This window comes from Prionailurus bengalensis, chromosome A3, assembly GCF_016509475.1.
Source record: "Prionailurus bengalensis isolate Pbe53 chromosome A3, Fcat_Pben_1.1_paternal_pri, whole genome shotgun sequence".
NCBI classification, from domain to species: domain Eukaryota; kingdom Metazoa; phylum Chordata; class Mammalia; order Carnivora; family Felidae; genus Prionailurus; species Prionailurus bengalensis.
Window position 1 is genome coordinate 58306087 of NC_057354.1, and position 23929 is coordinate 58330015.

General features: G+C 39.2%; 1 protein-coding gene across 50 annotated transcripts in view; it reads right to left on the bottom strand.

The window, feature by feature from the left end:
- Nucleotides 1-23929, bottom strand: part of MAP4K4 (mitogen-activated protein kinase kinase kinase kinase 4) — a 194552-nt gene that overhangs the window by 80772 nt on the left and 89851 nt on the right. The gene's annotated exons all lie outside the window — the stretch shown is intronic.

Below are 23929 nucleotides of genomic sequence, written 5' to 3' on the forward strand. Positions count from 1 at the left end.
AAACTACCTGCTGGGTTATGTTAAGTAAGATTTATGGACAGCATGAGAATGAGAGGAAAGCAGAATTAAAGTGATGAAGAGGAGAGAAGGTGGGGGAAAAGAGAAAAACCACACTGGCTAGAAAAACAGCATCTGGGGGAGGATAATGATCTTAGAGAAACACTGGATAATCAGATCTCTAGAATTCCCTTTATTACATATATTTACTGACATGCTCAATCCACTTACAACTGATGTTCTTCCTTCTCCAGGGAAGACTCAGCGTTTCTAAGTAGTCAAGGTGTGTAAGAGAAAGATAGTGCATGTGAAAGAACATGCATGCACACAGGCTGAAGAAACCTACTGTGACAGCCTCGCATCTCCAAAACCCATTTATAAGGCCTCACGGATCTAAAGTTTGGTTTGAAAATACTGTTAAGATAAAAGCTACAACATTATTAATTAGATATTAGTGATGACACCAAATGAAAAAACAAAATTTCTTAAAATACAACTTTCAACTGTACACTACTGCTTTAGAAACCCAACATGTAACAAAACAAACTCAGTACAGTGATTCTTTTTTTTTTATTTTTAAAAAAATTTTTTCTTAACGTTTATTTATTATTGAGAGACAGAGAGACACAGAGTGTGAGCAGGGGAGAGGTAGAGAGGGGGGAGACACAGAATCTGAAATAGGTTCCAGGCTCTGAGCTGTCAGCACAGAGCCCGACGTGGGGCTCGAACTCATGAACTGGGAGATCATGACCTGAGCCGAAGTCAGTCGCTCAACCTACTGAGTCAAATCAGGTGTCCCTCAGTACAGTGATTTTTCAGATGGTGGCCTCCAGCTTGGTCCCCAGACATAAGTACATTAGAATATTACAGTATAGTAATAGGCATAGTTGTCATGTGATTTTAGCAGATGGTGACTGCAAACACGGAGCAGAGTCACATGGCCAAGTACAGTCCATACAATAATCTGTGTACTAATTCTCATTCAAACCCTGTATATATGAAAACACACCAAATATATCACTTCAATCTGTGGTTTAAACATGGCCATGTTGAGAGTAGCAATGAAAACTGAGATACTGAATAACCAGGATAACTATCTTAATCCTAAACAAAAGCAGTGTTAAGCCTGGCTAGTATACACAAGAACACACTCCTACTTGGGACTTTTATTCAAAGAAACTTTATACTAAAACATAAAAGGGTGACAATTTTTATTAATGTAAGGAAGGAAGCATGTCCAAAACACAGCTAGAAGGCCCAATTCATTAAAAGCTTTATCTTCTTGCTCTTTCCACATGCTCACATACACACGCAGAGTGTGTAATGACCACAACTTGCTGGCACACAACACATGAAGCCTCTCTCTCCAGCGTTACAACTTACAGCTCACTCCCAACAGTATCCGGGAGCAGCCCAGGACAACCCTAATGGGACCTGTCAAGACCAATAGGTTCCTAACAAAAAGTGGCACATGACCCTATGGCCAATAATGTGCTCCTGACTGGAAAGGCATGCAGTGACTGTCACTCCTAGGACAAGGCCTATGGTTAAACATGTTGTGCCCTGAAAAGCTAAATATCCCACTTTCCATACACTGGACCACAATTAGATGATTAGAAAGTCAGCTAAAGGTTTGATTTTTTTTTCCTTTTATCCAAAATCATCAATGTACAAAGATCTGGGATATAAAGACTACACAAAAACAAAAAGAACAATGGTGAACTAAAATAGGAGAAAATCAAAATATTGATTTTAATTTTGTATTTGTAGCCAATCATGACATGCAGTGTGTGCATCTTGTTGGGTTGCACAGACTTTGCTTTTATTGATTCATCCCTACCTACCTCCCTTCCACTCCCCATATTGGCTAAATTATTCCAAGAGTCATTATTCTGTGTGATACTCTGCCAGTAAGTTTCACTTCTTGACAGAAAGCAAATGTTACCTACAATTCTCCCATGAGAAGCTTCCTGTGCAATAATTAAGGATCACAACATATTTTGATTAGTTTCAATATATTTTTTCTTTAGCAACATAAACCAGTGTCTTCTAGGATCTGACTTGTTCACCACTTTTTTTTTTTTTTAAGGTTAATTTATTTATTTTGAGAGAGACAGAGACAGAAAGACGGGGGGGGGGGGGGTGCTGGGGGGGGGGAGGGAGAATCCCAAGCAGACTCCACCCTCAGTACGAAGACCAAAGCAGGCTCAATTTCACAACATTTGAGATCACTACCTGAGCTGAAATCAAGAGCTGGATGCTTAACCGAATGAGCCACCCAGGTGCCCCTTTTCACCATTCTTTACAAGAAGAATTAAGAGCTTCCAGAAGCACTTGATGTTTTCAGAGCTCATGGAATTGAAATTCTTATGCATTCTATATATTTAAAAATTCTCATAGGCTTAAATTCAGTGCTGTCCACTGATGTGAAAGACACTTAATATGCATAATGGTAAATACTGTTGGCAGACTGTCACAGCACAATATATTTACTTAAATCCAAGATGCCACTAGATAGAGACACTGAAGTACTTCACGTAATGAAAGTATGATTCACCATCAACCATAAGACATACATTTTTGAAATTGGGCCACATATTAGAAACAATGAAATATGATATAAGAACTTAAATACAATCAAGTTTAGCAACAGCTTTTCTAATATAACTGAAACATCCAAGTATTATCCATAAATACAGTAATCAGATCAATGCCACTTGCCAGAGTATTTCCAAGGTTTAAGTAGTCAAATCCTGGAAGCATATGAAACTGAACTACCAAAAATTTTGAGAGGAAACCATACTGGCCTCTCAAACTAGTATTTTAGGAAATCGTTTATATATACTTTGTACCTTCCTTCTCTTGCTTCTATGATTTCAAAATAGATGACCATCATACATCTTATAAAATAAAAAGGGCATTTTACCACCAGTAACTGTCATATACTAATTAAGAATGCCCACCTTGGAGAAAAAGCATCAGAAATGTAGAATCTGCCAATGGCTTTGAGCCAACTACAACTGGAATCCTAAATATGACTAATGTGTATAATAATACATGTTGTCTTTGGAGTAATAATGAACCAACTTTTGAATTCAAATTTCCCTTTGGTCATTAGTTAAATACAATTTGGTGGTCTCATTCCAACATTTAAATATGTACACACTCCCACCACCACACGCCCCATTTAGCCTGAGAAAAATACAGTAGAAAACAGTCGGGGCAGGCTAAAACTGAAAGTTAACAACCACCCTGTATATGAAAGAAAGTGGAATGGACAAAACGACAGGACCTAAGATTATATATCCCATCTGTCTAGACCAAGTCCAAATGACCTTGCCCTTCATTCTCCTCTTTAGGAGCCCACAATCATACACAGATGAAAGAAAAAAAAAGGTAACTACAGAGAAGAGAGGGTACGTTTTGGTGAGAAAAGGAAGGCTCCCTCCTGGTTTTCTCCATGATGAGGCAGCTGCTAGGCTCTACTCAGCGATTTAATGCAGCTGATGCCAATTAGCATTTTGGACTCCAACCAGGGGAGCCAACTCTCATAGAAAAGGTCTTTGTCTCTGGCTGGAATAGGACTAGGCAAGGAGTTTTCTGTTGCCTTCCTTGGCTGCTTAGAGGCTGGAGGAGGGGAAAACATCTGAATAGTGGTAATTTTCAAAACAGCTATGGGTTCATAAATAAGTCATAGGGCAAGCCCTGCCCACTCCATCATCTGAGCACAGAGGAGTGCATATGATTAGTGAGTTTTTAAAAAATGACTCCTTAAAATATTTTTTAAATTGTTACCCAAATTTTCTTTCCTTCCACTGATGACAGTAACAATGTGAGGAGAGACAGGCAGACTTCAGATAAGCTAACTGGGAGGATCCAAGAGGACTGGGAAATGTTCTGAGTAATCATCTTTCTTCCCAGCATAATTCTGCATAGAATTAGATCTACCCATTAACAGCTGAACAAAAAAGGAAGGGCAATTCATTATTCACTGCATCTTTGCTAGTGGAGAGAGGGCTGATAAAATGAGATATGCAAATATCTGTTAGATTTCACCATCAAAATATATAAATGAATATACACTTAGAATGCAAATATCCATTTTTAAAGACTAGTTTAATCTTTTGTTTTAATTAACTACTACCGAACCTTCCATTATGTGACTGTAAACTGGTACAAAAATGAGAAGATATTACCTTTTTACCTGGCAAATCCCAGTTACACCTGAGAGTATTATCCAGTACCATACCAGTTGAATTAATCAAAATTATTATTATTTTTTTTTTACTCAGACACATGAAAAGTTATTTGACTTAAATTCACTGACAATTTAACCAAACAAAGGTAAACAGACCAATGTATGAAAAATGCTGCAACAAAATTAGGTTATAAGGTGTGCCTGGGTGGCTCAGTCGGTTAGGCATCCAACTTCAGCTAAGGTCATGATCTTGCGGTTCATGGATTCGAGCCCCTCATCAGGCTCTGTTCGAATTCTGTGTCTCCCTCTTTCTCTGCCCTTTCCCTGCTCGTGCTCCATCTCTCTCTCTCTCTCTCAAAAATAAATTTTAAAAATTATTAAAAAAAAAAAAAGGTTATAGGATCTGGCTCTGTAGGACCAGCAAAGGAATGGCATGTTCTTTAAAATTAATCAGCCCACATCTTCCAAGATCAATCAGTCCCAGAATAAAAACCCACAGAAAAATTATAAAATTAACATAACTAAAATGGAAATCAGACACTTGAGACATCTTATTCAAGAAGAAATGCTGTTCTGGACCCATTTCAGACAAAAGGACCCACTCTCTAGTTTTATTGCTGAACTTCTTCTGAGACTCCAAAGTCAAAGGGAATGGCCCTGAAGCCCTTAACCTGCTCTGTCTTTTCTGTCTATAGGCACCATACAGAAATTTTACTAGACACAACAAAGTCCTCACAGAGCCCTTTAACTCCTCTGTCTTGTACAAAGTCTGCCAGGCCACACTATTTGCTGTATTTCAATGAGATTTTATTACTCAACTGATATCTAGAAAGTACGTGGTAAAGAAGAGAATTAAACAGTAGCACCATTCACCTGGATGGACCTGGTGGGGTGAGTGATGGGGGAAAACTGGAGGCTGTGACAAGATGATGTAGGATGGTGAATAAACTTCACTCCGTTTTCCTCCCCATGAACAACCTTGGGAGACGGATGCTTCCATGATTGATGCCAAGAACCACAAGGAAGCCAAAATACATCTCTGTGATAACCTCCAACCAAAAAGCACAACATGGCAAATGAACAGGATGATCCTTGCTCAAAGAATAAAGTTAAATAAAACAGATCATTATTCCTCTCGGATCTAAATGAAACTATTATAGCTTTCTAACTTTTCCTGTCATCAACAACCAGAAGTCCTAATAGTTGCCTTCAAGCCCCAATCTACAGGACATAACACCATGGGTACAAGTGCCTTAGCACTTGATTTCAGAATCCATCCATTTTCTTCCTTCATAAGGGAGTTATTTACACACACACAGATATACACACAATTGGAATACCTGCTGTTGGGGACCCTAACGTATGTCAACCTTCGTAAAGCAGGACCTGAAACCTAGACACTGACTGAAATGGAAAACCAATCTGCTAGGTAAGTGTGTGGCCAAAATAAAATCCCCCAACCACTTGATGTTAATTGAAGGAAACCAGAATATGTCACCCCCAAATATGCTTTTAGACAGAATGGTTATTCTGAGCTAAAGGCACTTAAAAAAAAACAACCCAGCAGGTATAATAAGAAGGGCATGCTGACCTCCCCCATTTCTTCCTGAAAGCTAGAGATTAAACTCCAATGTGAAAGATGTCCTTCCTATACCAACTGGAATTAAAAACAAAACAAAACAAAACAAAACATTCTCATCACCAGAGACAGGGAGTTGAGGCCAAGAGAATTCTGTATAAGAAAACCTTGTTAACATATTTCTTATCTTCCTTTAGCCTCCCCATATATTTTATTTACTTTTCTACTACAGTCTCTCTCTGTGTTCAACAAGTATGAAAGTATTTGGGTTTTGCCATTTCTCTGAGTCTTCATTTTTCTTGCAAAGGCTCCCACATATATATGAAATACACATTAATAGACTTCTGTTTCTTTCTCGCTAATCTATCTTATGTTACCGGGGCCCTGGTCAAGAACCTAGAAGGGCAGAAAGAAAGATTTCTTCCCCCATGCATAATTAAACTTGCAGTTTTATTGAGACCAAGAAGAGATAAGTAATCCCAAATACTCAGAAACAAAATACGTTTTTCACAGCAACTTTTGCCATTTTCAACACAAGTATATTGCGATAACTACATACATGTTTTAATGAGTATATACTAAGGAAAAAAGAAATGTTATCAAAGATTAACTCTGGATTATAGATATTTTCTTCTTTAAACTGACTTAATTTTCTATAATTGACATGTACTATTTTCCTAATTAGTAAAGGCAAAGTTAAGAGTTTAGGTTAGAGGAGACAGCTCCCTAAGAATTCAAAGTGAGTTTGTTTCTGGCAATTCACATGGCCTAGTCCCTCTGTCTCTCTGGAATAACGGTCCTTACCCCTTCCATGCTGTTCTAGAATCACCGCCAATCTCCCTGCTTGGGCTGCTTCCACCAATTGTCAGCTGTGAGAAGAAATTGATGGGAGCCTGAAGTACCAGAACCTTGCTGATTAATTTGCCTTCCATGATGGTACCAATCCAGACCCATAACTTCTTGAGATTGAGAATTTCCAAGCTTAAGTTTTTCCTAGAACAAAGGAGAAGGCGAATGGAGTCCATCAACCATCATACTATCTTCACCTTTCTGACCTGCCAAAGGATCGCTTAAAGAGAATCTTACCTCGGTCCATTCATACCCTTCTCTAACTAAGCCAATAGCAAACTCCATGAAGCTTCCCACAGTACAAGCCAGAAAACAATAGAATACTGTGCACACTGAATAGAGTCTTGCTTAAAACCCTAAAATCAGGCCCAAGTAATGAATGCCAACAAGGGGCACAGCTCTGAAGAAGGTACGGGTTTGCAAAGTGGTACATGTTTGTGCATTTCCTACTGGATCCATCTGTGTGCTCACAAGCACAAAGGCTCCTGCTTCATAACTGACATGGTGAGTCACATAAAGGCTGAGCTCTGAAAAATGTCTGCAGTTAAAAAGAATGATGGGGATTTCTGCTCCTGGCCAAAATGGATTATCAAGGACCAGATTTACTCTCCCATTGAACAACTACAATTAGACAAAACATATGAAGAAGTTTTAAGGCACTGGACATCAGAGATTGAAGGACAGTGACCCTGGGGAGATGGGAAACATCAGGAAAGCTTTATAATTGTCCCAGCTTACTACCTTGAGAGAGATTCCAGGCTTTGGCATAGGAAGAAGAAATCCAATCAGAGCCCAGACAACTCTCTGAGTTGAGAGGCTGGGGAGTTGATAGGACAAAGACCAGAGAGGAGAGAGAGCTTGCTGCACAGAGAGCGCAAACAGGCTCTGGAGACCCGAGAGTCCCCCTTCAGTGTTCAGCAGAGCACTGCTCAACACATCCTTGTCGTTAGAAAGAGAACCTCCCAAAGCACCAGGGGGAACAGAACACAGTGCTCACAAGAACAGAGAATGATACCTGTTGCCACTGGCCAGACTGGGAGAGCTCACCATTCACAGGAATTTGGTACAACATTCAAGAGGCTCCTGCCTCAATGGCAGGGCAAAATCAGGCCCAAACTAAATGCTGATCTGATCCCAACAAAAAAATCTAAAAAGGATCAAACTGCTTTCAAGTAAATAACTGTATCACAGAACGAAACTCAATAATATGGGAATGTAAAATATCCAATACCCAATAAGGTAAAAATCACATGTTTGACATCCAACTAAAAATTACCAGCCATGCAAAGAAACAGCACAAATGCCCATGGTGAGTGGAGGGGTCAACTGAAATGACTCCAGAACTGACACCAATGATAGAATTAGCAGACAAAACCAGTAAACTACCTACTACCTACACCTCACTGTAGGGAGTAACAGTGATGCCTTTTGGGCATCTGTCTGTGAAGGAATGTGAGACAGCTTGTTTTTTTGTGGTCTATTAAATTAGATTCTAGTGCATTTAGAAAGCAACAACTTGGATTTACAGATGTCTCAATTCCTAAACCAGGGTGGCAGAATAAAAGCCCCTACACATCATACAGACATCTATCTGTTCCCACTTCCCCCCCCGCCCCGGAAGAATATAATCATGAGACCTTGAAAATTTAATCACACATGGGAAAAAACCTGAATAAAATGAATGTGCAAAATCACTCTACTTTGGTAAGATTAAAACAATTTTTGTTTGATCTCAATTGCTATAAGCAAGCTATTAGTTTATGCCTTAATCAAAAGCACAGAAATTGCCAGACGGAAGTAAGTATTCTATAGAACATTCTTGGAGAAGTGCTCTCTGCTAGAGTAGGGAGGGTGTATGGTCGGTATTTACACAGCTCAGTAAGTTTCTAATTTGGTCTTGAGGATATCAATGGCCAAGTAAAGATTTTTGGTATGTCTCATGGTTTCATCTTAATCTTCTCCTCACTTTTTCTGTCTCCCCTACTGGCCCCTTCATAAACTACCTTAATTCCAGCTTACCTTACCCTGACATATTTCATGGTACACCATTGTAGGTGAGTGAAAAAAGAACAAAGAAGAAATCAAACAATGATCATGTAGAGAAAAGTAAAAATCTACCCTTGGTAAACTGTCTTTCAAAGGTCATGTTGTTAAAATCAGTGGTGCCTTCAAAGTAACTCTTGGAGCTTGCTGAATAACAGAAAATAGCTAGATTGTGCCAATTATGGCAACAAGGAAATGAGCTTCAGTTCAAAGATGTGTATGTTACCATTTTGTTATTTTCAAACAATTCCCTTCATTATGAATAATGTGCACATCTGCAAAGGGACTCCCCTCTTTGTTCTGAAAGGGTAGTTTCCATTCAAATACAATTGAGAGACCTCTGACACATATTTCTCACACCTCTGGAAGAGCCTCGTGGAAACCACATAGGAAGAACCATTCCCTTAGCTCTAAGTATTCAAAGATGCTTACCATAGAAGTGATTCAAGAAGACAATGACTAAGTTCCACATATCTTTGGGCAAAACAGAAAACAGAATCAAGATATTCTAACTGCTGAGGGACATCACCCATTTAAGAGCTTTTAGGTGACAATTCAGGTACGATCATTCATTTGGGAATAGCATACCACATCCACTCACGTTCTGGGTAAGGTGGAACTTACCATGTACATGGAGACCATTCCAACACATCTCAAAACTTCTTAAATCTATGTGATCATTTCTCACTACTGTGGAGCAGAGAAAAGCTACAGAATGGCACCAGAAATAATGACTTCAAATTAAAACTCACCTCCTCATTTTTCAGTTCCAACTAGGAAAACCATTTAAAGTGTCTCTCCCTCCCAACTTTTTAGAAAACACACCAAATTATGTGAAGAGAGAAAATGAGAATATGGAACCAGAAGCTTCAAAGTCCCAACAGGAAAGGGGGACATTTAAAGAAAATCTTGCCTCAGTCCATTTCCATTCATACCCTTCCCTAAGCCAGTGGCAAAGTCCATGAAGTGGGAGATCTGATTCCACAGTGCCACCATCTGCACTGTGCTAGATATACAAACTGACCTCACATCACTTAATAAAACCCTACAGGGAAGTTTTACTCTGAACCAAACACCAGTATATTCCAAAAGAGCCCACTATAATAGCCACAGAAATTCATCAAAAAGTGTCACCAAGTCTCCCAGCTGGAGAAAGCCCATTCTCTTCAAGAGCCTCACTCTAGTTCTGCCCCAAAGCCCTGCCAAATGCAAGTCTCAAGCTCCAGAAGAATCCAGAAAAAGCAATGAAAACATTAAGTACCATAAGAAACATATGCTCTAGAGACAGATAATTGCTTTCCATAGCACTCACCGCCCCACAGTGATTAGTTTAAAACCTACCTTCTCTATGAGAACACAAGCTCCAAAGACAGGGACTCTATCTTGTTCATCTCTGTACCCTGACAGTGCCTGTCACACTGAGTATGTGGGTAAGACAGTTGATCTTAAAAGAAAGAGAGAGAGAGAAAGAGAGAGAGAGAGAGAGAGAGAGAGAGAGAGAGCGAGCGAGCGCAATCCCAGAGCCTCAGTGTCTTTATATGTAAGTGGAGGAAACCCTAATCCATTCTTGGCCAGTGAGTCACAAGCCAGGATGAGTGAATGAAAACATCAGTAACATGCAAAGACTATCATGGTGCCTAGCACATAGTAGATACTCAAATATTATGTTTGGGAAATAAGCTATAATTATCTTTTGATAAAACATTTAATACAATTTAACATCTAAACAAAAAGCATTCCTAAACTAAGTAGGAAGTAGTAGGAGGTAAAAGAAGTAGCCCAGGTGAACTCAAACTACACGAATCTCTGGCATCACCTGCCCTCTGGCTGCAGGTAGGTGGACAATCAATAGCACACACTTCTCCTGGCTTACTGACTCACTGCTGTGATGGGCTAAAAGGGTCTAGGCAAGGATGCCAGCCATCACTTAAACCAAGAACCAGCCACCAAAACAGTGAACACCACTATAGCCTATTTTCTTTCTGATTGCTATCATTAAATTAGGTCTAGTGCTAAAGAATGATTAGCACCATGTTTCCTGAACCACAGATGCTGTTACCTCTGTTCATATAAGAATACAGTGTTAAACTCCAGGTGCTCCTTTTGGAAAAACATGGAAAGATACAAAAAGTCCAGATTCCCAAAAGACTGAAGGGAATGGATGACCAATTATCTTCAATATATGATATCAACTAGAAATCAGGTGATTTGTCCTGAGATTGAGTTAATCAATGTATCCCAAGTCTTAAGGAATGTTACAACTACCACTGGCACTTCAATCTGCCTCAACTTCAAGTATTTTCATTCTAAGACATGTTCTGAACACAATACATATTATTGCTGATATGGAGTGTTTGTATTCTATCAAAAATCTTTCTTTAAATGTGATCTTAAAAGATCACAGGATTATTTAAAATGAAAATTTTACATGCATATAGGAATAAAAAGTGTTTTCCAGGAAAAAAACCTTTAAGTATAGGGTGGAAGGCAATAATACAGGATTAAAGTAATCCAATTTAAACAGCCCAACCAAAATAAACTCTCGATATCAATTCTGAAGACATAAGCTCATATCCTACCTTAACCTTGCTCCTCTCACCTCATGTATCCCCCCGCCACCCCAACCAGCAGCGAGCCAGCTGTACAGCAATTATTTAAAGCAAAGGAAAAGTGCAGATTTTGTTTTTTAGAATACCAGAAAGATAAGTGAATAGCAAACTTTTTGTTATAATCACTTTATACAGAACTTTAAAGCAGTCTACTATGTATGTATCTCACAAAACTGTGGTAAGTCATTTTGGTCTAAAAATAGCTCATTAACTTGAGATCATGTTCCTTAATCCATTTCCCTCCTTCTATAACACACACCCACAAACACAGTGAAAAATTAAGCTACAGGCTGGAGTCACTGGAAAAGAGATCTGAGAGGAAGGCCGGAGGATACTCCAGATGCTCTCTGACAAAAGTCAAACAGTGCCACTCCCTAAAGAACATGGCAGTCCTCCCTTTCTTAGGATCATCTGCTCCCTGTATTCTGAATGCCACAGAAGCAAAACACATGGTGTTTGTGTGGAGCCTCCCAAGTCAGGCTGGCCAAGTCAGAGTAACCGTTTAAAACTAGAACTCTCACTTAGGGCAAGAAAAAGGACCACCAATTACCCCATGCCTACCCCTGAGATAAGGTGGGTATGTGTGTGTGTGTGTGTGTGTGTGTGTGTGTGTGTGTGCGCGCGCGTGTGTGTGTGTGTACGTGCGCGCTGGATTTCTGCACAAAGGAACAAAAGAAAGTAAATCATCACCATCAGATCACACAAAGTACCCCAAATGGCATCCCCTCTGAGAGGAAATACTGATTTACAGAGATCAAAATACAAACCAGTTAGTTACATGTCCAAATAAGTTTCTCCAGTGAAGACCCTGAAAGGCTGTTTGCTCACCAAACCAAACTCATAAGAACAAAGAACAATATTACCATGTTGGAACCTGCCCAATTCATCCACCCCTAACCAGCAATATAAAGTGCTAATTTACCATCTACCAATAACCCAAAAAAATGGAAGGCCAGGAAGTTGCTATGTCACTTTGACAGCCTTTTAGCAAGAACCACATCCCTATCTATGCGCATCCATTGGTACCAATGTATTCAATCAGCATGTTGAAGGTTCACTTCAAAACAGACACTGTGCAGGCACTGGAAAGGGAGAGAGCAGGGTAAGACACAGAAATTTGTAGGCTAATGACAGGAGTCAGGAAAGGGCAACCAGTTGCCCTGGAGGTGAGAAGAGATCTCCAGGGTGCATGTGGGCAGATATTACAGAGCTAAGGGTGTTGGGAAGCCAGTTTAAAAGAAATCCAGACAAGAGGAATCACTAATATACAGAATGAAGTAACAACACTCACCAGCAAAACTATTTTCTCATTCTCTGAGCCTAGATTAAGTTACTGATAAAACAAAATCTGTAAGAGAAATCAAGAAAATTCTCTCTTTTCCTGTCAGGTTTAGTATAAATTGGCAACTTCATATCTGAATTCATCAACAGTGCTCGTTCACTGTGCACGGATGTTTACACACTGGTGCATATTCAATAGTTAGTCTTTCTACTGAATACTTAAGTCTTGAGCTAAAAACTGACACAAAAAGAGCATTGTAGCCTCTGTTTGCAGAATTAATTAGGTTGGTCTGTTTATCTAGCCAAGCACAGATACAGAGTGGGGGACAAACTGACTTTAAAATTAAAGGTTCTCTAAGAAAAAGAAATGTCTCTTAAGAGTCCAAAGTAGGGGCGCCTGGGTGGCGCAGTCGGTTAAGCGTCCGACTTCAGCCAGGTCACGATCTCGCGGTCCGTGAGTTCGAGCCCTGCGTCGGGCTCTGGGCTGATGGCTCAGAGCCTGGAGCTGTTTCCGATTCTGTGTCTCCCTCTCTCTCTGCCCCTCCCCCGTTCATGCTCTGTCTCTCTCTGTCCCAAAAATAAATAAACGTTGAAAAAAAAATTTTTTTTTTTAAATAAAAAAAGAGTCCAAAGTAAACAAGGGGTTAATTTGGGGCTTGTTATACAGAGCTCAGTTGCCCTCAGTGGTTAATTTTAACTAAAGATAATGATATGCTTAATTCCTTGGGAGAAAAAAAATCATAAAATCTTAGACATATAATAAGTAAATTCTGGAGAGCTTCATGTTTTCAAAACGGTATTCTGACCTCTTCAGATATTATAAAAACAAGTGCCAATCTTGACAAAAGACTTCCCCAGAAGGGCCAATGCAAGAGCTAATGAGGTTAACTGATTACACACTAATTATGTAAATGAACTACAGTATGTATAAATGTAATAATATATAAGATAAATATAAACAATACACACATTTAATACCTATATAAAGGAAAAACCTCACAGCGGTACTATGTAATCTTCCTTAAACAGCCTCACTAAAAATGTACAGGAGCTGCTAAGAAATGCATCTCAGACACTGCAATTCTTGTGGGATTTGAATCAAACTAATTCACTCTGTTAGGCCAAAGCCTTCACTGCTGTTTTTGCTACCTGTTATACCAGAACAAAAATTTCTTAAACTTAGAATGAAGAAAAGCAGCACGTATGCATCGGCACTGGACTAAGTGATTTATAGGTACATACTCAATAATACTTTCAATTCAATATCTTCAAGTCTGCAAAGAACACCATCTTGGGCTCTTGAGTCCCTTGTGACTTCTATATCGAGTAAGGATGCTTGGCATTATTCCACTATGCACCAAATAATTTCCATAAGGTTGCAGGAGAAGAGAACTACATTCTTAGACCAGATGTTTCTGGTGCTGGTGCTGCCAAGCACACATGGAAACCCCACAGCTGTGTCCATCGATCACAGACATGAGGTCACAGTCCAGCTTAGAGACGGGCTGGCAGCCGGCTATCTTGCCTTCCATACAAATGAAGCAACAGATGCTGAAGATAATATGTAAACAAATACTGAGAATGAACTACCTCAATTAAGCAACTGATGGAAAATTTGAAGCAAGTATCAGTAGAAATACACAGAATCTATCAAAGATATTTAAAACAGTACATTAGTTTCAAACAGTCATCAGGCTTCTCCTAGGTTATATACTGCTTCCTTTCCCTAATTCCAGTTTTCCTTATATTCAGATGAGCTACAATAATAAAGATAATGTCAAATACCTTGTCATTTAAGAAGCAGAAAATGTATTGAGATTAAGTAACCATGTTGTACAGGAGCAATTAGTGCCCGCCTTTCAAGATCTTATAGGCCAAATAGAAAAACAACTAAAAGTAAAAAGTGTTTCCAGTCACACAGTATTATGAAGTTACTTAAACTAGCCTGTCCTGTAATATTTTACAAGCTAAAGACTACACTGTCCAAACAAAGTATATGGACAGAAGTAACCACTACATGAATATAAAGAGTATATGCACAATATTAACAAGTTTAAAGGTATTGTGAGGTAGTGACTCAAAAAAATCTATACGAAGTTTATGTTTGAGACTACATAAGACTAAAGCATTGATCTAAATTATTTAGGAAAAAGCTTAAAATAAATCTGAACTTATTTTTAAACTAAATGCAGCCATATAAATAAACACACACGTTCAACGGGGAGTTCCTTAAGTGATTAGCAGCAATAAGAAATAGCTTTAATCTGCAAAAGACTGGAAACACACCAGTCAACTACACTTATCTTGGGGGGGGGGGGGTAGCGGTAGAGAGAAGAGGGCAGTGTAAGGAAAAAAGGTTTTCCATCTTTCAACTTTCTAAATAAGTACATGACTTTTAATGCTAGAAAAAAAGGCTATTTTATCATGTAAAAGATAATTCTATATGTACAGGCACATATGTATCTAGAATATATGAAAACAGAAAAATATACACTAACATGTTAACAGTAATTAAGCCAAGGTGACAGAATTATGAAATGCTTTTTCATCTTTTATTTCTCTGTATTTTCCCCCTAGATTATCTATATTTCATAAATAAAAAAACAAAAATACTCCAGACGTCACTTTAACTTTTTGTTCCTACTGTTTTATTGAGCTATAATTAACACACCACAAATACATGTAACTTATAATAAATGTTATTATAAAATTATAACATAATAAATATAAACATATACCACTGTCAGTGAGCTAAACCTTTCTTAGAGGAAGAGGAGGATAAATTTTCACTTTCCTCCCATCGAGAAGATAAGCATTAGCAGTAAAACAAAAAGGCCCCAACTTCTAAGCTAACATGACAAGAGTAGTTGAGAAAACATTCACCGTCTGTGATGACCTCAGCTTTACCTGAAGCAACATCAGCTATAAGTTTTGCTGTATTCAAACCACAGTGGGGGCCACAGCCACGGTCTCCATGGGTTAAGAGGAAGATGCAGAGTCCCTGTGTCTGTCTGCAGAAGCCAGCAACCTCCCTCCATGAGCTAGCTCCCAGGCCACAACCCCTACACACACTGCACCAACACCATACAGCACTCATCTCAAATTCTCTCCAACTCTATTAGCAAAGTGAGGAGAAATGGGCAGCTACTCCCCATCCTCCTCATGCAGAAAATGAAAACACACAGAGGAAAATTACTAGAACCTATAATCACTAGTAAGGCAAGGGGCTTATCTTGAAAGTAACAATTCACTTTCCTGGACTTCACTATGAAGATGCATCTTTGACCACAAATGTTACCACTTTCCTGACCCTTTTGTCTCTGGACTAAAGGATAATGACAGTCACCCTACACACATACACACACACACTCCCTATGAACCACGGTACCATTAGAAGGCACTTATACAAATATAGCAAGACACACTGTTAGTCTACTTACTCAAGCTATCATAAAGAAGTGCCATGTTAGGCTAAAGAAGGTGGAAGGGAAAACATAAGAAAAGGCTGCTGGAATTGTGTGAGCAATAGCACTCCAATGTACTAAGTCACACAGAGGAACCAGGTCCAGTATGACCATGGTTCTCACAAAGACCCAGAGAGGCTGCTGCTTCACACTGCCATTCCAAATTTTAATCTCCTTTGTCTTAACAACCTTTTTCTTCCTTTCCCCTATTGAACAAAAACATCTTCTTTCTAAACAACTTAAGGAAGAACAAATAACCAGGGAATCTTCTTTAGTTCTAGCCTCAGAAGGGAAAAAATCCAGCATCTTCAATAAGTGAACAAAAGTGAGAGGAGACTCGATGTAGCCCAAGAGCATTAAAAGTGAAACAGCGACAAACAAGTGTTCATCCACTCTTTTCTCAAACGCACACCTCCTCTCATTTGGGGACTCATGGGAAGGTGATTCACCATCAGGAAATACCACATAATGACATTCCCTCATTCTAACAGTTACTACTGTTACTGCTGCTCTCTTAGTTATGACAGAATGTCACACCAAAGACTTTGTGGATTTTAAACCATCCTTGTCCTATAGAAATGAGAATGAATAGACCCTGAGAGATTTCTCACCTGAAGATATGTGAGGAACCAAGGTAGGGAGGGTGCTGCGCAGGATAGGGTGGGGCAAGAACACAGGCTTGCTTGGAATTTTATGTTGGGTTTCACCTTCCTATCTTTATTTCACCCCAAACCTCCACCACCTTAGAGGAGGCAAGGAGGACATGTTCCAAACAGCAAGGTCAGCAGAAAAGCTAACAAGCCTCACAAACAGGATGAAGACTCAAGAGCAATATGACATCACTTCAAAGACTCAAGCCAAATAAGAATCCCCAAGGGTGCCGTAGAGAAAACTCTGCTGAAGACTTGTGACAGTGGAAAAAATTCTGACTCTAATGAAGATAGGAGTTCTGAAAGTTCCTAAGTAATAACTTTCTTTGCAGTCATCAAAAGTTAGCACATTATCCACTCCTTCTCATGACTCTTGCAACTAGTTAAACAAATAATATTAAATCAGTAGAGGTCAAATATTTAATCATGTCCAAACATGAGAAATAAAGAAGTGACAGTTTTCCCCATAATACGGACCTCAGCATGTATCTATTAAAGGAGAAGTTCCTACACTGGGTAAATTTCCTTCTATTTCTGCACCAAGTCAATTCAACACCTACTATGTGCAAGATGGTGCTAGGCTGCATGGCGAGCTCTACAACCCAAATGGAGAGATGTGATGTATTCATTTAAAAACTAGTGGGACACACTGGAATAATAAAAGAAATGAAAATAAATAAAACTATCTCCCTATGCAGCAAAATAAATGGATCTCACAAACATAAAGCGAAAGATGCCAGACATAACCGTACCGTATGGTTCCGTCTATACCAAGTACAAACACAAGCAAAAATAATCTTTCGTGTTAGAAGTCAGGATAGTGGTTATACTTCTGGGGAGGAATTAAGGGGCACAAGGGGCACTCCTGGGGAGCTGGCAATGTTCGGTTTCTTGATCCAGTTGCTGGCTCATGAGTGGATGTGTTCACTTTTTGGAAATTCACTGAACTTATAATGTATGCCTTTTTCTGTATTCACGTTATACTTCACATACAGACAAATGCAAGTAGACACAGTTACCCTTGAGAAGTGGCTTCTTCCAAACCTTTCCAAACCTGAAAATACATTGCTACAGCACAGGTATATATATTAAGGACAAAGGAAAAAAAAGGTATCTGAGAATGTCTAGATATAAAAGAAACAAGATAAAGGAAAACTGGCATGGGGTTCCCAGGCCAGGAGAAAAGTCTACTGGACTTCAGAGCCTCCAGACACCGTGACAACCATCAGATCACAGATCACAGTAGCAGTCTGGGTTAAGAGGCAGGTTTCCGCCTAGTCAGGGCTTGTACTCTGCATCAGAGTGGGAGACCAATTAGCAGCAGTGAGTACTAGGGAGAGGAGACAGCACATCAATTTCCTTCACCTCACCATGGTTTTGAATAGAAGCTGAATGATTATAATGATCCTAAAGATCACTGAAAACCTCTAACATACACTGAACAAACATAATGCCCAAGGTTCAAAGGGACAAATTTGAATCTGTAAAAATGAACAATTAAAACAAACACAAGCTTTGACGCAGGATTATAGTTATAATATAATTTAGGCTTCGTCATGGCACATCAGCATATAGAGTTAAAAATCCAGGGGATTGAGTCCCATCTGTGGCACAGCTGAGATGGCATGGGGAATAATAGGAAGAAAGGCTGCTCTTTCAGGGTCTGCTCTTTTGTCAAAGGAGTTTCCCCACCTTGGGGTAGAGAGAGCCTAGCTTCCTCCACTGTTTTCAGGGCCATGTATGTATGGATTAGTAATGCACCCACAATATTGCAGATGTGGATGCTAAAAACTTAGCCGATCAAATAGCTGCCTCTCTAATCTTGCTTTAGATAATTCCCACTAAAGTCAACACTCTTTTCTATAGTTAGTACAAAAGTCAGAATAATTAGAAGATAGGGAATTCTGTCACTAAAGATTTCTCACTTTCTTTCTCTCAGGGTATAAAGCTGAGGGGAGGGGGAGCAGTGAGGTTTCTCCAATTGAACAATTAAAGCTTTTATTCTAAAAGCTCTTTCATTGTCATAGCAACTTAAGACACTGCATGTTCTTACCATAGATTTCACCGGACATTAACAGAGTAAGAAAACAAGAAATTCCACTAAGTTTTATTATATGGGCAATTTAGTTTAGGCTATGAATTTATACGTAGGACCTACAAACAGAATTTAAACTGGACAGCATCTATTGGCATTAAATTTAGAAAAACGTAGGTGGGGGTGTTAAGGAGTTCTTTTTAAAAAAGTTACCATTTTAATGTTTATTTTATTTTTATTATTTTTCAAAGTTTTTTATATATTTATTTTGAGACAGAGACAGCATAAGTTGGGAAGAGGCAGAGACAGAGAGACAGAGAATCCTAAGCCCCACATGGGGCTCAAACCCATGAAACTGAGATCATGACCTGAGCCAAAACCAAGAGTCAGATGATTAGCTGACTAAGCACCCAGGAGCCCCATTTATTTTGAGAGACAGAGAGAGAGACAGAGAGCGAGAGCATGCACATGCAGGGGAGGGGCAGAGAAAGAAAGGGAGAGAGAGAATCCCAAGCAAGCTCAGCATGGAGCCCAATGCAGGCTCGATCCCATGAACCATGAGATCATGACCTGAGCCAAAACCGAGTTGGTTGCTTAAATGACAGCCACCCAGGCGCCCCCCAAAAAGGGTTACCATTTTAAAAAATGAAGTGTTTCAAATGAAATGAGCACAGGATATTTCAAATCTGTTCTTTCCACCTGTCCTGCTTTACCATTTTACCACATCTAAAAGGGTATCTCATGATATATAAAAGATTATTAAAAGCTTAATTTTCAAATAATTTCATAAACAAAAGCATATGTGTACACTCACACACACACACACACACACACACACACACACACACTCATACAAAATCATTAACCAACTATACAGAACTTCTTTGAGCTTTGGGTTCTTAACACAGAAAAAGAAAGAAGGGGCACTCTAGTAGATTTCTAATATGTGTCCCAGCACTGGCACTATTTGTTCATTCAACGACCATTCGTGAAATGCCTTCTGTATGCCAGGCACTGAATTGGTGCTTGGGATTATGTATCACTGAAAAAAAACAAAGATCCCTGTCATCATGGAGTTTATGTTCCTGGGGGAGAGGGGTGAGTGGAGTAATGATAGAGGCAGTTGATATACACTAAGTATAATACATAGGCCAGTTATACAATGTGGTATGGAACTGGAAAACTAAGAATAAGATAAAGGCATTAAGAGTAGGAAGGTAAGGGAGTGGGCCATATAGCCTTGAAAGAATGGCATTCCAGGGGAGGAAACAATAGCAAGTGAGAGGTGTTGAGGTCTTTAGGCAGGAGCTCCCTGGCAGGTGGAGGAAGAGTGAGCAGTTTTGTATAGTTGGAGGAGGGCAAATGGGAAGTAGGAGAGGAGGTCTGAGACAGAACAGGGCAGGGAGCCAATCAAGCAAAGTACTATAGGCCACTTTGAAAGCCTGGGCTTTTACTCTGAGCTAAGTAAGGAATCAGTGAAAGACTCCAATCAGACATTTCTAAAGGATCGCCGAGCTGCCATGCTGAGAAAAGAAGGGTGGATAGGGTGGTGGTAGTAGTAGCAGACAGGTCCACGTGTGTGATCGTTTATGATGGTTATAATTTGTTATGAGTTTCAAATACACCAAAGTTTAGAAAACAGGATTATAAACTCTCCTGTACCTATCTATAATCTACATTCAACAGTTATTAACTTGTGGCTCACTCCCTCCCACTGTCCACCAATGGCCATGATTATTTTGACAGAAACTGGGTATCATTTGAAGGAAGGATGTACTAACAGATCTCCTAACAAATGAGGTGAGTATATATGACAGGAAGAGTAGTCACCAAGGACTCCAAGGCTTTTTTGGCCCAAGCAAACAGAAGGCTGGGAATGCCAACTGAAAAAGGGCAAGGCTACAGGTAAGACAGGTTTATGGGGGAAGAGTAGGAGCTCACATGACATATGTTAAGTGTGGGCTATTAGACACCCAATTAGAGACGCTGAGAAATGAATGCAGAGTTCAGAAGAGTCTGGTCCCAAGTCCTGAGAACACTATCCCTAGAATGGCCTCCTTGCGAGGTTGGCCCTTGGATTTCAGGAGGGTTTCCCCCACTCCTAGAACTGATAAGAGTGTCTCACTGTTCCTAGATGGTTTGAATAAAGAATGTAGTTTATTGCTGAACACCTGTTTTCCTGCTTGTAGTCTGAAATTTTTGGTACATGCCAGACAGATGTGCTTATGTGACCAGTTCCAAATAAAAAATGTGGGCACTGAGTCTGTAACGAGCTTCCCTGGCAGGCAACAACACTTCACAGGACAACTCACTGCTGGGGGAATGATGCATGTCCTATAGGATTCTAGCAGGACAGGACTCCTGGAAGTTTATACCTGGCTCCCTTTGGACTTCATCCCATGCACCTTTTTCCTTTGCTATTTTTGCTTTGTGTCCTTCCATTGTACTATAAATAGCAACTGAGGGTAAAACTACACGCTGAGTCCTGTGTACTCCTAGTGAATTATCAAACCTGAGGATGGTCTTGAGTACCTCCAACACACCTTTTTCAATAAATTTGCTGGGAATGGAAACAGGAAGGGAGATGTCAAGATTTTTCACTTATAGCCGCCCCCCCCCCCCACCCCGCCAAAAAAAAAATGGTGGAGAGGGAAGATGAGATTTTTAAAAGAATAGGGTCCATATTTTATGTTTTTAATGTTTGTTTATTCTGAGAGACAAAATGAGTGGGGAAGAGCAGAGAGAGGGAGAAAGAAAATCCCAAGCAGGCTCCACGCTGTCAGCACAGAACCCAACGCAGGGCTCGATCTCACGAACTGTAAGATCATGACCTGAGTAGAAATCAAGAGTAGGACACTTAACCAACTGAGCCACCCAGGTGCTCCCAGGGCCCATATTTTAAAACTGGCAGTTTAGGTTATGCAGAATTTGCTGGGTGACTTTTTTATTCAACTATTTACTTAGAAAAATGCTTTTGATTCATTAAACAATGGAATTAAACTAAAATTATGGAAGCTGCCTGGAGAGTGCTCATTAACAATCACAAAGAGCATCCCGTTCACAGTAAGTTTTGTTTAACCAATAGATCAAGAATAGCTCCTTCTAGAGCATAATTAATTTTCTATTTCACCCCAGATCTGAGAATAGTAGGTATTAAAAAGACCAGGTGTTCAGGAATGGTTTAAATGAATGAATTAGTGCAACTTCATGAACAGCATTTAAGAAAAATTAAACAAAAAACCCTGCAAACTATGGTTGACATTTGCCATTTCCAGTCCCAAATAAACCAAAACTGCATCTGGCCAAAGTGATTAGTACTTTGTCATATTTTTGGTAAGAATGAATGACATTTTTCTCTGTTCCTTTTTAAAACTATCCCACAAAGCAAGAAAGAAGACATAGGATTTTAAAGTACAGTAATACAATAAAAATATACTAGTACACACCTATTAAGAGCTGCCTCTAATTTACAAGAGGAAATCTTTATATATTTTATGTCAATGTCCATAACACTTTCTGAAATTCTCCATTAAAATTGCCAGGACAGGGGCGCCTGGGTGGCTCAGATGGTTACGCGTCCAACTCAAGGCTTAGGCTGACTTTGGTTCAGGTCATGATCTTGTGGTTCATGGTGGGTTCAAGCTCCCTATCAGGCTTTGTGCTGACGGCTCAGAGCCTGGAGCCTACTTTGGATTCTGTGTCTCCCTCTCTTCCTGCCCATCCTCCACTCGTGCTCTGTCTTTGTCTCTCTCTCAAAGATGAATAAATATTAAAAAAAATCTTTAAAACTGCCAGGACATTCTTTAGAAACAGCAAAGTAAGCTAAGCATCATCCATGTGAAGGGCTCTGTCATAAGCCTAGAAGGGCTATGAGAATCCTAAGAGTTAGCTTCCTATAAAGAGTTTCTAATCCAGTACAGAATAACAGAAGCAAGAAATGAATGCATAGAAATTATTCCCTAGGCAGTCGTTAAAAGAGCACTAGAAAACTGCTCATAGGGCAGGACAAAAGCAATCGCCAAGAACCAGACAGAGATGCCTATAACTAGAGGGGACAAAGAAGCCACCCGATGCAGAAACCTTCAGGAGTGAAAGATACAGAAAGAACAGAGTCATGAATATCAAAGGAGAATAACAATAGTAACCAAAGTCCAGGAGTAACAGAAGTCTTCAGCAAAAGTGAGTTATTTTATCTTGGTATCTTTAACCCAGCGAAGAAAACAAAGAAACCCTCATTTACTATGTAAAAAATTAATATACTAGACACTTTACATCTATTCTAGAATTCTAATTCTGACAAAAGCCTATGAAGTAGGAATTATTATTTCATTTTACAGATGAGGAAACTAAAAGCTTTATTAAATTTCATTCTAGGCCCTACTCTAACAAAGGGTGTTATTACTGTCTTGGGGTAAAAGCCAGGACATGACTATTAAATATAACAGAGTCAGACTTTCTATGAGGCTCATAAACTATAAATTCACCTTGAAAAATATATATAGGTTTCAAATTTATCTTCATAGGAAAGAGGAGAAAAAAGATAAATCATTTGTATTAGTTCAGTGGCAATTCTAAAAATAAAACCCAAAAACGAACTCTTTCTAAACACTAATAATTTTAAAACACTCTTATTTTCTTTCCTTAGAGGGATGAAATTTAAGTGTGAGGAGCAGATCTTAACTTATTTATGACTAATGTATAACATCTATGATTATTAATATTACAAAAATTGAGAATGCTATAAAATAGGATCATATCTTCAAGAGTCCTCTATTTCTAATATATTACTATAATGTTCTCGGACAATGAAAACAATAATGTAGATCTATTATAAGTTTCTCCAAGTATCCACGAAAAAACAGACCATCCTATACAATTCACCAAAGATTTGAGCTCCTACAACTCACAAGGCATGGCAACTTGTTACTGGCTACTACATTAGAAGACAACTACAGAACAGCACTATACTATGCTCCTAATGTGAACTAGAGATATCTCAGGGCAATGAAAATAAGATTGGGATGCTATTCTGGCAACAAGCTATGAAACCAGGTCAACTGCCTTTCTGGGTATCAACTATTGTCATCCATAAATAAAATGAAGGCTTTTCAAAATGAAAGACAAAACATTTGAGGTATACAGCTGACCTAGTTTTAATCTTCCTTTGCTTATTTACCTATTAAATAGATAAGAACAAAGAATTTTGGTATTTTGTAAAATCCAG